Below are 11936 nucleotides of genomic sequence, written 5' to 3'. Positions count from 1 at the left end.
ACCCACAAGTACCTACTAGTACTCGGAGCAAGCACCCACAAGTACCCGGGGCAAGCACCCACAAGTACCTACTAGCACTCACAAGTGCCCACAAGTACCTACAAGTATCTACAAACACCCACAAGTACCTACAAGTATCTTCAAACACCCACAAGTACCTACATGAACCCACAAGTACCTACAAGTACCTACAAGTACCCACAAGTACCTACAAGCACGAACGAGCACCCACAAGTACCCTCAAGTACCTACAAACACCCACAAGCACCTGCAAGTACCTACAAGCACCCACAAGCACCTACAAGCACGCACGAGCACCCACAAGTACCTACTAGTACTCGGGGAAAGCACCCACAAGTACCTACTAGCACTCACAAGTGCCCACAAGTACCTACAAGTATCTACAAACACCCACAAGTACCTACATGAACCCACAAGTACCTACAAGTACCCACAAGTACCTACAAGCACCCACAAGTACCCACAAGTACCTAGAAACACCCACAAGCACCTACAAGTACCTACAAGCACCCACAAGTACCCACAAGTACCTACAAGCACCCACAAGTACCTACAAACACCCACAAGCACCTAAAATCACCCACAAGCACCTACAAGCACCCACAAGTACCCACAAGTACCTACAAGCACCCACAAGTACCTACAAGCACCCACAAGCACCTACAAGCACCCTCGAGTACTCGGGGCAAGCACCCACAAGTACCCGGAACAAGCCCCCACAAGTACCCGGGGCAAGCCCCCACAAGTACCCGTTGCAAGCCCCCACAAGTACCCGGGGCAAGTACCCGGGGCAAGCACCCACAAGTACCCGGGGAGAGCACCCACAAGTTCCTACAAGCAACCACAAGTACCTACAAGCACTCACAAGTACCCACAAGTACTTACAAACAACCACAAGTACGTACATGAACCCACAAGTACCTACAAGAACCTACAAGCACCCACAAGTACCTACAAGCACCCACAAGTGCCCACAAGTACCTACAAGTACCTACAAACACCCACAAGCACCTAAAAACACCCACAAGTACCTACAAAGACCCACAAGCACCTAAAAACACCCACAAGCACCTACAAGCACCCACAAGTACCTACTAGTACTCGGGGAAAGCACCCACAAGTACCTACTAGTACTCGGGGAAAGCACCCACAAGTACCTACTAGCACTCACAAGTGCCCACAAGTACCTACAAGTTTCTACAAACACCCACAAAAACCTACATGAACCCACAAGAACCTACAAGTACCTACAAGCACCCACAAGTACCTACTAGTACTCGGAGCAAGCACCCACAAGTACCCGCGGCAAGAACCCACAAGTACCTAAAAACACCCACAAGCACCCACAACTACCCACAAGAACCCACAAGTACCTACAAGCACCCACAAGTACTACAAGCACCCACAAGTACCTACAAGCACCTACAAGTACATAAAAATACCCACAATACCTACAAGCACCCACAAGTATCCATAAGTACCTACAAGACACCACAAGTACCTACAAGCACCCACAAGTACCTACAAGCAACCACAAGTACCCAAAAGTACCCACAAGTACTTACAAACACCCACAAGTACCTACACGAACCCACAAGTACCTACTAGTACCCACAAGTACCTACAAGCACCCACAAGCACCTACAAGCACCCACAAGTACCTACAAGAACCCACGTGTACTACAAGCACCCACAAGTACCTACAAGCACTCACAAATACCCACAAGCACCTACAAGTACCCACAAGTACCTACTAGTACTCGGGGAAAGCACCCACAAGTACCTACTAGTACTCGGGGAAAGCACCCACAAGTACCTACTAGCACTCACAAGTGCCCAAAAGTACCTACAAGTTTCTACAAACACCCACAAAAACCTACATGAACCCACAAGTACCTACAAGTACCTACAAGCACCCACAAGTACCTACTAGTACTCGGAGCAAGCACCCACAAGTACCCGCGGCAAGCACCCACAAGTACCTACTAGCACTCACAAGTGCCCACAAGTACCTACAAGTTTCTACAAACACCCACAAAAACCTACATGAACCCACATGTACCTACAATTACCTACAAGCACCCACAAGTACCCACAAGTACCCACAAGTACCTACAAGCACCCACAAGTACCTACAAGCACCCACAAGTACCCACAAGTACCTACAAGCACCAACAAGTACCTACAAGCACCAACAAGTACCTACAAGCACCCACAAGCACCTACAAGCACCCTCGAGTACTCGGGGCAAGCACCCACAAGTACCCGGAACAAGCCCCCACAAGTACCCGGGGCAAGCCCCCACAAGTACCCGTTGCAAGCCCCCACAAGTACCCGGGGCAAGTACCCGGGGCAAGCACCCACAAGTACCCGGGGAGAGCACCCACAAGTTCCTACAAGCAACCACAAGTACCTACAAGCACTCACAAGTACCCACAAGTACTTACAAACAACCACAAGTACGTACATGAACCCACAAGTACCTACAAGAACCTACAAGCACCCACAAGTACCTACAAGCACCCACAAGTGCCCACAAGTACCTACAAGTACCTACAAACACCCACAAGCACCTAAAAACACCCACAAGTACCTACAAAGACCCACAAGCACCTAAAAACACCCACAAGCACCTACAAGCACCCACAAGTACCTACTAGTACTCGGGGCAAGCACCCACAAGTACCCGGGACAAGCACCCACAAGTACCTACTAGCACTCACAAGTGCCCACAAATACCTACAAGTATCTAAAAACACCCACAAGTACCTACATGAACCCACAAGTACCTACAAGTACCTACAAGCACCCACAAGTACCCACAAGTACCTACAAACACCTACAAGCACCTACAAGTACCTACAAGCACCCACAAGTACCCACAAGTACCTACAAGCACCCACAAGTACCTAGAAACACCCACAAGCACATAAAAACACCCACAAGCACCTACAACCACCCACAAGTACCTACTAGTACTCGGAGCAAGCACCCACAAGTACCCGGGGCAAGCACCCACAAGTACCTACTAGCACTCACAAGTGCCCACAAGTACCTACAAGTATCTACAAACACCCACAAGTACCTACAAGTATCTTCAAACACCCACAAGTACCTACATGAACCCACAAGTACCTACAAGTACCTACAAGTACCCACAAGTACCTACAAGCACGAACGAGCACCCACAAGTACCCTCAAGTACCTACAAACACCCACAAGCACCTGCAAGTACCTACAAGCACCCACAAGCACCTACAAGCACGCACGAGCACCCACAAGTACCTACTAGTACTCGGGGAAAGCACCCACAAGTACCTACTAGCACTCACAAGTGCCCACAAGTACCTACAAGTATCTACAAACACCCACAAGTACCTACATGAACCCACAAGTACCTACAAGTACCCACAAGTACCTACAAGCACCCACAAGTACCCACAAGTACCTAGAAACACCCACAAGCACCTACAAGTACCTACAAGCACCCACAAGTACCCACAAGTACCTACAAGCACCCACAAGTACCTACAAACACCCACAAGCACCTAAAATCACCCACAAGCACCTACAAGCACCCACAAGTACCTACTAGTACTTGGAGCAAGCACCCACAAGTACCCGGGGCAAGCACCCACAAGTACCTACTAGCACTCACAAGTGCCCACAAGTACCTACAAGTATCTACAAACACCCACAAGTACCTACAAGTATCTTCAAACACCCACAAGTACCTACATGAACCCACAAGTACCTACAAGTACCTACAAGTACCCACAAGTACCTACAAGCACGAACGAGCACCCACAAGTACCCACTAGTACCTACAAACACCCACAAGCACCTACAAGTACCTAAAAGCACCCACAAGCACCTAAAAACACCCACAAGCACCTACAAGCACCCACAAGTACCTACTAGTACTCGGGGAAAGCACCCACAAGTACCTACTAGTACTCGGGGAAAGCACCCACAAGTACCTACTAGCACTCACAAGTGCCCACAAGTACCTACAAGTTTCTACAAACACCCACAAAAACCTACATGAACCCACAAGAACCTACAAGTACCTACAAGCACCCACAAGTACCTACTAGTACTCGGAGCAAGCACCCACAAGTACCCGCGGCAAGAACCCACAAGTACCTAAAAACACCCACAAGCACCCACAACTACCCACAAGAACCCACAAGTACCTACAAGCACCCACAAGTACTACAAGCACCCACAAGTACCTACAAGCACCTACAAGTACCTAAAAATACCCACAATACCTACAAGCACCCACAAGTATCCATAAGTACCTACAAGACACCACAAGTACCTACAAGCACCCACAAGTACCTACAAGCAACCACAAGTACCCAAAAGTACCCACAAGTACTTACAAACACCCACAAGTACCTACACGAACCCACAAGTACCTACTAGTACCCACAAGTACCTACAAGCACCCACAAGCACCTACAAGCACCCACAAGTACCTACAAGAACCCACGTGTACTACAAGCACCCACAAGTACCTACAAGCACTCACAAATACCCACAAGCACCTACAAGTACCCACAAGTACCTACTAGTACTCGGGGAAAGCACCCACAAGTACCTACTAGTACTCGGGGAAAGCACCCACAAGTACCTACTAGCACTCACAAGTGCCCAAAAGTACCTACAAGTTTCTACAAACACCCACAAAAACCTACATGAACCCACAAGTACCTACAAGTACCTACAAGCACCCACAAGTACCTACTAGTACTCGGAGCAAGCACCCACAAGTACCCGCGGCAAGCACCCACAAGTACCTACTAGCACTCACAAGTGCCCACAAGTACCTACAAGTTTCTACAAACACCCACAAAAACCTACATGAACCCACATGTACCTACAATTACCTACAAGCACCCACAAGTACCCACAAGTACCCACAAGTACCTACAAGCACCCACAAGTACCTACAAGCACCCACAAGTACCCACAAGTACCTACAAGCACCAACAAGTACCTACAAGCACCAACAAGTACCTACAAGCACCCACAAGCACCTACAAGCACCCTCGAGTACTCGGGGCAAGCACCCACAAGTACCCGGAACAAGCCCCCACAAGTACCCGGGGCAAGCCCCCACAAGTACCCGTTGCAAGCCCCCACAAGTACCCGGGGCAAGTACCCGGGGCAAGCACCCACAAGTACCCGGGGAGAGCACCCACAAGTTCCTACAAGCAACCACAAGTACCTACAAGCACTCACAAGTACCCACAAGTACTTACAAACAACCACAAGTACGTACATGAACCCACAAGTACCTACAAGAACCTACAAGCACCCACAAGTACCTACAAGCACCCACAAGTGCCCACAAGTACCTACAAGTACCTACAAACACCCACAAGCACCTAAAAACACCCACAAGTACCTACAAAGACCCACAAGCACCTAAAAACACCCACAAGCACCTACAAGCACCCACAAGTACCTACTAGTACTCGGGGCAAGCACCCACAAGTACCCGGGACAAGCACCCACAAGTACCTACTAGCACTCACAAGTGCCCACAAATACCTACAAGTATCTAAAAACACCCACAAGTACCTACATGAACCCACAAGTACCTACAAGTACCTACAAGCACCCACAAGTACCCACAAGTACCTACAAACACCTACAAGCACCTACAAGTACCTACAAGCACCCACAAGTACCCACAAGTACCTACAAGCACCCACAAGTACCTAGAAACACCCACAAGCACATAAAAACACCCACAAGCACCTACAACCACCCACAAGTACCTACTAGTACTCGGAGCAAGCACCCACAAGTACCCGGGGCAAGCACCCACAAGTACCTACTAGCACTCACAAGTGCCCACAAGTACCTACAAGTATCTACAAACACCCACAAGTACCTACAAGTATCTTCAAACACCCACAAGTACCTACATGAACCCACAAGTACCTACAAGTACCTACAAGTACCCACAAGTACCTACAAGCACGAACGAGCACCCACAAGTACCCTCAAGTACCTACAAACACCCACAAGCACCTGCAAGTACCTACAAGCACCCACAAGCACCTACAAGCACGCACGAGCACCCACAAGTACCTACTAGTACTCGGGGAAAGCACCCACAAGTACCTACTAGCACTCACAAGTGCCCACAAGTACCTACAAGTATCTACAAACACCCACAAGTACCTACATGAACCCACAAGTACCTACAAGTACCCACAAGTACCTACAAGCACCCACAAGTACCCACAAGTACCTAGAAACACCCACAAGCACCTACAAGTACCTACAAGCACCCACAAGTACCCACAAGTACCTACAAGCACCCACAAGTACCTACAAACACCCACAAGCACCTAAAATCACCCACAAGCACCTACAAGCACCCACAAGTACCCACAAGTACCTACAAGCACCCACAAGTACCTACAAGCACCCACAAGCACCTACAAGCACCCTCGAGTACTCGGGGCAAGCACCCACAAGTACCCGGAACAAGCCCCCACAAGTACCCGGGGCAAGCCCCCACAAGTACCCGTTGCAAGCCCCCACAAGTACCCGGGGCAAGTACCCGGGGCAAGCACCCACAAGTACCCGGGGAGAGCACCCACAAGTTCCTACAAGCAACCACAAGTACCTACAAGCACTCACAAGTACCCACAAGTACTTACAAACAACCACAAGTACGTACATGAACCCACAAGTACCTACAAGAACCTACAAGCACCCACAAGTACCTACAAGCACCCACAAGTGCCCACAAGTACCTACAAGTACCTACAAACACCCACAAGCACCTAAAAACACCCACAAGTACCTACAAAGACCCACAAGCACCTAAAAACACCCACAAGCACCTACAAGCACCCACAAGTACCTACTAGTACTCGGGGCAAGCACCCACAAGTACCCGGGACAAGCACCCACAAGTACCTACTAGCACTCACAAGTGCCCACAAATACCTACAAGTATCTAAAAACACCCACAAGTACCTACATGAACCCACAAGTACCTACAAGTACCTACAAGCACCCACAAGTACCCACAAGTACCTACAAACACCTACAAGCACCTACAAGTACCTACAAGCACCCACAAGTACCCACAAGTACCTACAAGCACCCACAAGTACCTAGAAACACCCACAAGCACATAAAAACACCCACAAGCACCTACAACCACCCACAAGTACCTACTAGTACTCGGAGCAAGCACCCACAAGTACCCGGGGCAAGCACCCACAAGTACCTACTAGCACTCACAAGTGCCCACAAGTACCTACAAGTATCTACAAACACCCACAAGTACCTACAAGTATCTTCAAACACCCACAAGTACCTACATGAACCCACAAGTACCTACAAGTACCTACAAGTACCCACAAGTACCTACAAGCACGAACGAGCACCCACAAGTACCCTCAAGTACCTACAAACACCCACAAGCACCTGCAAGTACCTACAAGCACCCACAAGCACCTACAAGCACGCACGAGCACCCACAAGTACCTACTAGTACTCGGGGAAAGCACCCACAAGTACCTACTAGCACTCACAAGTGCCCACAAGTACCTACAAGTATCTACAAACACCCACAAGTACCTACATGAACCCACAAGTACCTACAAGTACCCACAAGTACCTACAAGCACCCACAAGTACCCACAAGTACCTAGAAACACCCACAAGCACCTACAAGTACCTACAAGCACCCACAAGTACCCACAAGTACCTACAAGCACCCACAAGTACCTACAAACACCCACAAGCACCTAAAATCACCCACAAGCACCTACAAGCACCCACAAGTACCTACTAGTACTTGGAGCAAGCACCCACAAGTACCCGGGGCAAGCACCCACAAGTACCTACTAGCACTCACAAGTGCCCACAAGTACCTACAAGTATCTACAAACACCCACAAGTACCTACAAGTATCTTCAAACACCCACAAGTACCTACATGAACCCACAAGTACCTACAAGTACCTACAAGTACCCACAAGTACCTACAAGCACGAACGAGCACCCACAAGTACCCACTAGTACCTACAAACACCCACAAGCACCTACAAGTACCTAAAAGCACCCACAAGCACCTAAAAACACCCACAAGCACCTACAAGCACCCACAAGTACCTACTAGTACTCGGGGAAAGCACCCACAAGTACCTACTAGTACTCGGGGAAAGCACCCACAAGTACCTACTAGCACTCACAAGTGCCCACAAGTACCTACAAGTTTCTACAAACACCCACAAAAACCTACATGAACCCACAAGAACCTACAAGTACCTACAAGCACCCACAAGTACCTACTAGTACTCGGAGCAAGCACCCACAAGTACCCGCGGCAAGAACCCACAAGTACCTAAAAACACCCACAAGCACCCACAACTACCCACAAGAACCCACAAGTACCTACAAGCACCCACAAGTACTACAAGCACCCACAAGTACCTACAAGCACCTACAAGTACCTAAAAATACCCACAATACCTACAAGCACCCACAAGTATCCATAAGTACCTACAAGACACCACAAGTACCTACAAGCACCCACAAGTACCTACAAGCAACCACAAGTACCCAAAAGTACCCACAAGTACTTACAAACACCCACAAGTACCTACACGAACCCACAAGTACCTACTAGTACCCACAAGTACCTACAAGCACCCACAAGCACCTACAAGCACCCACAAGTACCTACAAGAACCCACGTGTACTACAAGCACCCACAAGTACCTACAAGCACTCACAAATACCCACAAGCACCTACAAGCACCCACAAGTACCTACTAGTACTCGGGGAAAGCACCCACAAGTACCTACTAGTACTCGGGGAAAGCACCCACAAGTACCTACTAGCACTCACAAGTGCCCAAAAGTACCTACAAGTTTCTACAAACACCCACAAAAACCTACATGAACCCACAAGTACCTACAAGTACCTACAAGCACCCACAAGTACCTACTAGTACTCGGAGCAAGCACCCACAAGTACCCGCGGCAAGCACCCACAAGTACCTACTAGCACTCACAAGTGCCCACAAGTACCTACAAGTTTCTACAAACACCCACAAAAACCTACATGAACCCACATGTACCTACAATTACCTACAAGCACCCACAAGTACCCACAAGTACCCACAAGTACCTACAAGCACCCACAAGTACCTACAAGCACCCACAAGTACCCACAAGTACCTACAAGCACCAACAAGTACCTACAAGCACCAACAAGTACCTACAAGCACCCACAAGCACCTACAAGCACCCTCGAGTACTCGGGGCAAGCACCCACAAGTACCCGGAACAAGCCCCCACAAGTACCCGGGGCAAGCCCCCACAAGTACCCGTTGCAAGCCCCCACAAGTACCCGGGGCAAGTACCCGGGGCAAGCACCCACAAGTACCCGGGGAGAGCACCCACAAGTTCCTACAAGCAACCACAAGTACCTACAAGCACTCACAAGTACCCACAAGTACTTACAAACAACCACAAGTACGTACATGAACCCACAAGTACCTACAAGAACCTACAAGCACCCACAAGTACCTACAAGCACCCACAAGTGCCCACAAGTACCTACAAGTACCTACAAACACCCACAAGCACCTAAAAACACCCACAAGTACCTACAAAGACCCACAAGCACCTAAAAACACCCACAAGCACCTACAAGCACCCACAAGTACCTACTAGTACTCGGGGCAAGCACCCACAAGTACCCGGGACAAGCACCCACAAGTACCTACTAGCACTCACAAGTGCCCACAAATACCTACAAGTATCTAAAAACACCCACAAGTACCTACATGAACCCACAAGTACCTACAAGTACCTACAAGCACCCACAAGTACCCACAAGTACCTACAAACACCTACAAGCACCTACAAGTACCTACAAGCACCCACAAGTACCCACAAGTACCTACAAGCACCCACAAGTACCTAGAAACACCCACAAGCACATAAAAACACCCACAAGCACCTACAACCACCCACAAGTACCTACTAGTACTCGGAGCAAGCACCCACAAGTACCCGGGGCAAGCACCCACAAGTACCTACTAGCACTCACAAGTGCCCACAAGTACCTACAAGTATCTACAAACACCCACAAGTACCTACAAGTATCTTCAAACACCCACAAGTACCTACATGAACCCACAAGTACCTACAAGTACCTACAAGTACCCACAAGTACCTACAAGCACGAACGAGCACCCACAAGTACCCTCAAGTACCTACAAACACCCACAAGCACCTGCAAGTACCTACAAGCACCCACAAGCACCTACAAGCACGCACGAGCACCCACAAGTACCCACAAGTACCTACAAACACCCACAAGAACCTAGAAGTACCTACAAGCACCCACAAGCACCTAAAAACACCCACAAGCACCTACAAGCACCTACAAGCACCCACAAGTACCTACTAGTACTCGGGGAAAGCACCCACAAGTACCTACTAGCACTCACAAGTGCCCACAAGTACCTACAAGTTTCTACAAACACCCACAAAAACCTACATGAACCCACAAGAACCTACAAGTACCTACAAGCACCCACAAGTACCTACTAGTACTCGGAGCAAGCACCCACAAGTACCCGCGGCAAGAACCCACAAGTACCTAAAAACACCCACAAGCACCCACAACTACCCACAAGAACCCACAAGTACCTACAAGCACCCACAAGTACTACAAGCACCCTCTAGTACCTACAAGCACCTACAAGCACCCACAAGTACCTACTAGTACTCGGGGCAAGCACCCACAAGTACCCGGGACAAGCACCCACAAGTAACTACTAGCACTCACAAGTGCCCACAAATACCTACAAGTATCTAAAAACACCCACAAGTACCTACATGAACCCACAAGTACCTACAAGTACCCACAAGTACCTACAAGCACCCACAAGTACCCACAAGTACCCACAAGTACCTACAAACACCCACAAGCACCTAAAAACACCCACAAGCACCTACAAGCACCCACAAGTACCTACTAGTACTCGGAGCAAGCACCCACAAGTACCCGGGGCAAGCACCCACAAGTACCTACTAGCACTCACAAGTGCCCACAAGTACCTACAAGTATCTACAAACACCCACAAGTACCTACAAGTATCTTCAAACACCCACAAGTACCTACATGAACCCACAAGTACCTACAAGTACCCACAAGTACCTACAAGCACGAACGAGCACCCACAAGTACCCACAAGTACCTACAAACACCCACAAGCACCTACAAGTACCTACAAGCACCCACAAGCACCTTAAAACACCCACAAGCACCTACAAGCACCCACAAGTACCTACTAGTACTCGGGGAAAGCACCCACAAGTACCTACTAGCACTCACAAGTGCCCACAAGTACCTACAAGTATCTACAAACACCCACAAGTACCTTCATGAACCCACAAGTACCTACAAGTACCCACAAGTACCTACAAGCACCCACAAGTACCCACAAGTACCTAGAAACACCCACAAGCACCTACAAGTACCTACAAGCACCCACAAGTACCCACAAGTACCTACAAGCACCCACAAGTACCTACAAACACCCACAAGCACCTAAAATCACCCACAAGCACCTACAAGCACCCACAAGTACCTACTAGTACTTGGAGCAAGCACCCACAAGTACCCGGGGCAAGCACCCACAAGTACCTACTAGCACTCACAAGTGCCCACAAGTACCTACAAGTATCTACAAACACCCACAAGTACCTACAAGTATCTTCAAACACCCACAAGTACCTACATGAACCCACAAGTACCTACAAGTACCTACAAGTACCCACAAGTACCTACAAGCACGAACGAGCACCCACAAGTACCCACTAGTACCTACAAACACCCACAAGCACCTACAAGTA

The sequence above is a fragment of the Phalangium opilio genome, unplaced genomic scaffold (genome assembly GCF_054372755.1).
Source record: "Phalangium opilio isolate 3A_F unplaced genomic scaffold, DU_Popi_V2 ptg000063l_1, whole genome shotgun sequence".
Lineage (NCBI taxonomy): Eukaryota > Metazoa > Arthropoda > Arachnida > Opiliones > Phalangiidae > Phalangium > Phalangium opilio.
Note: the sequence above shows the minus strand (reverse complement) of the source record.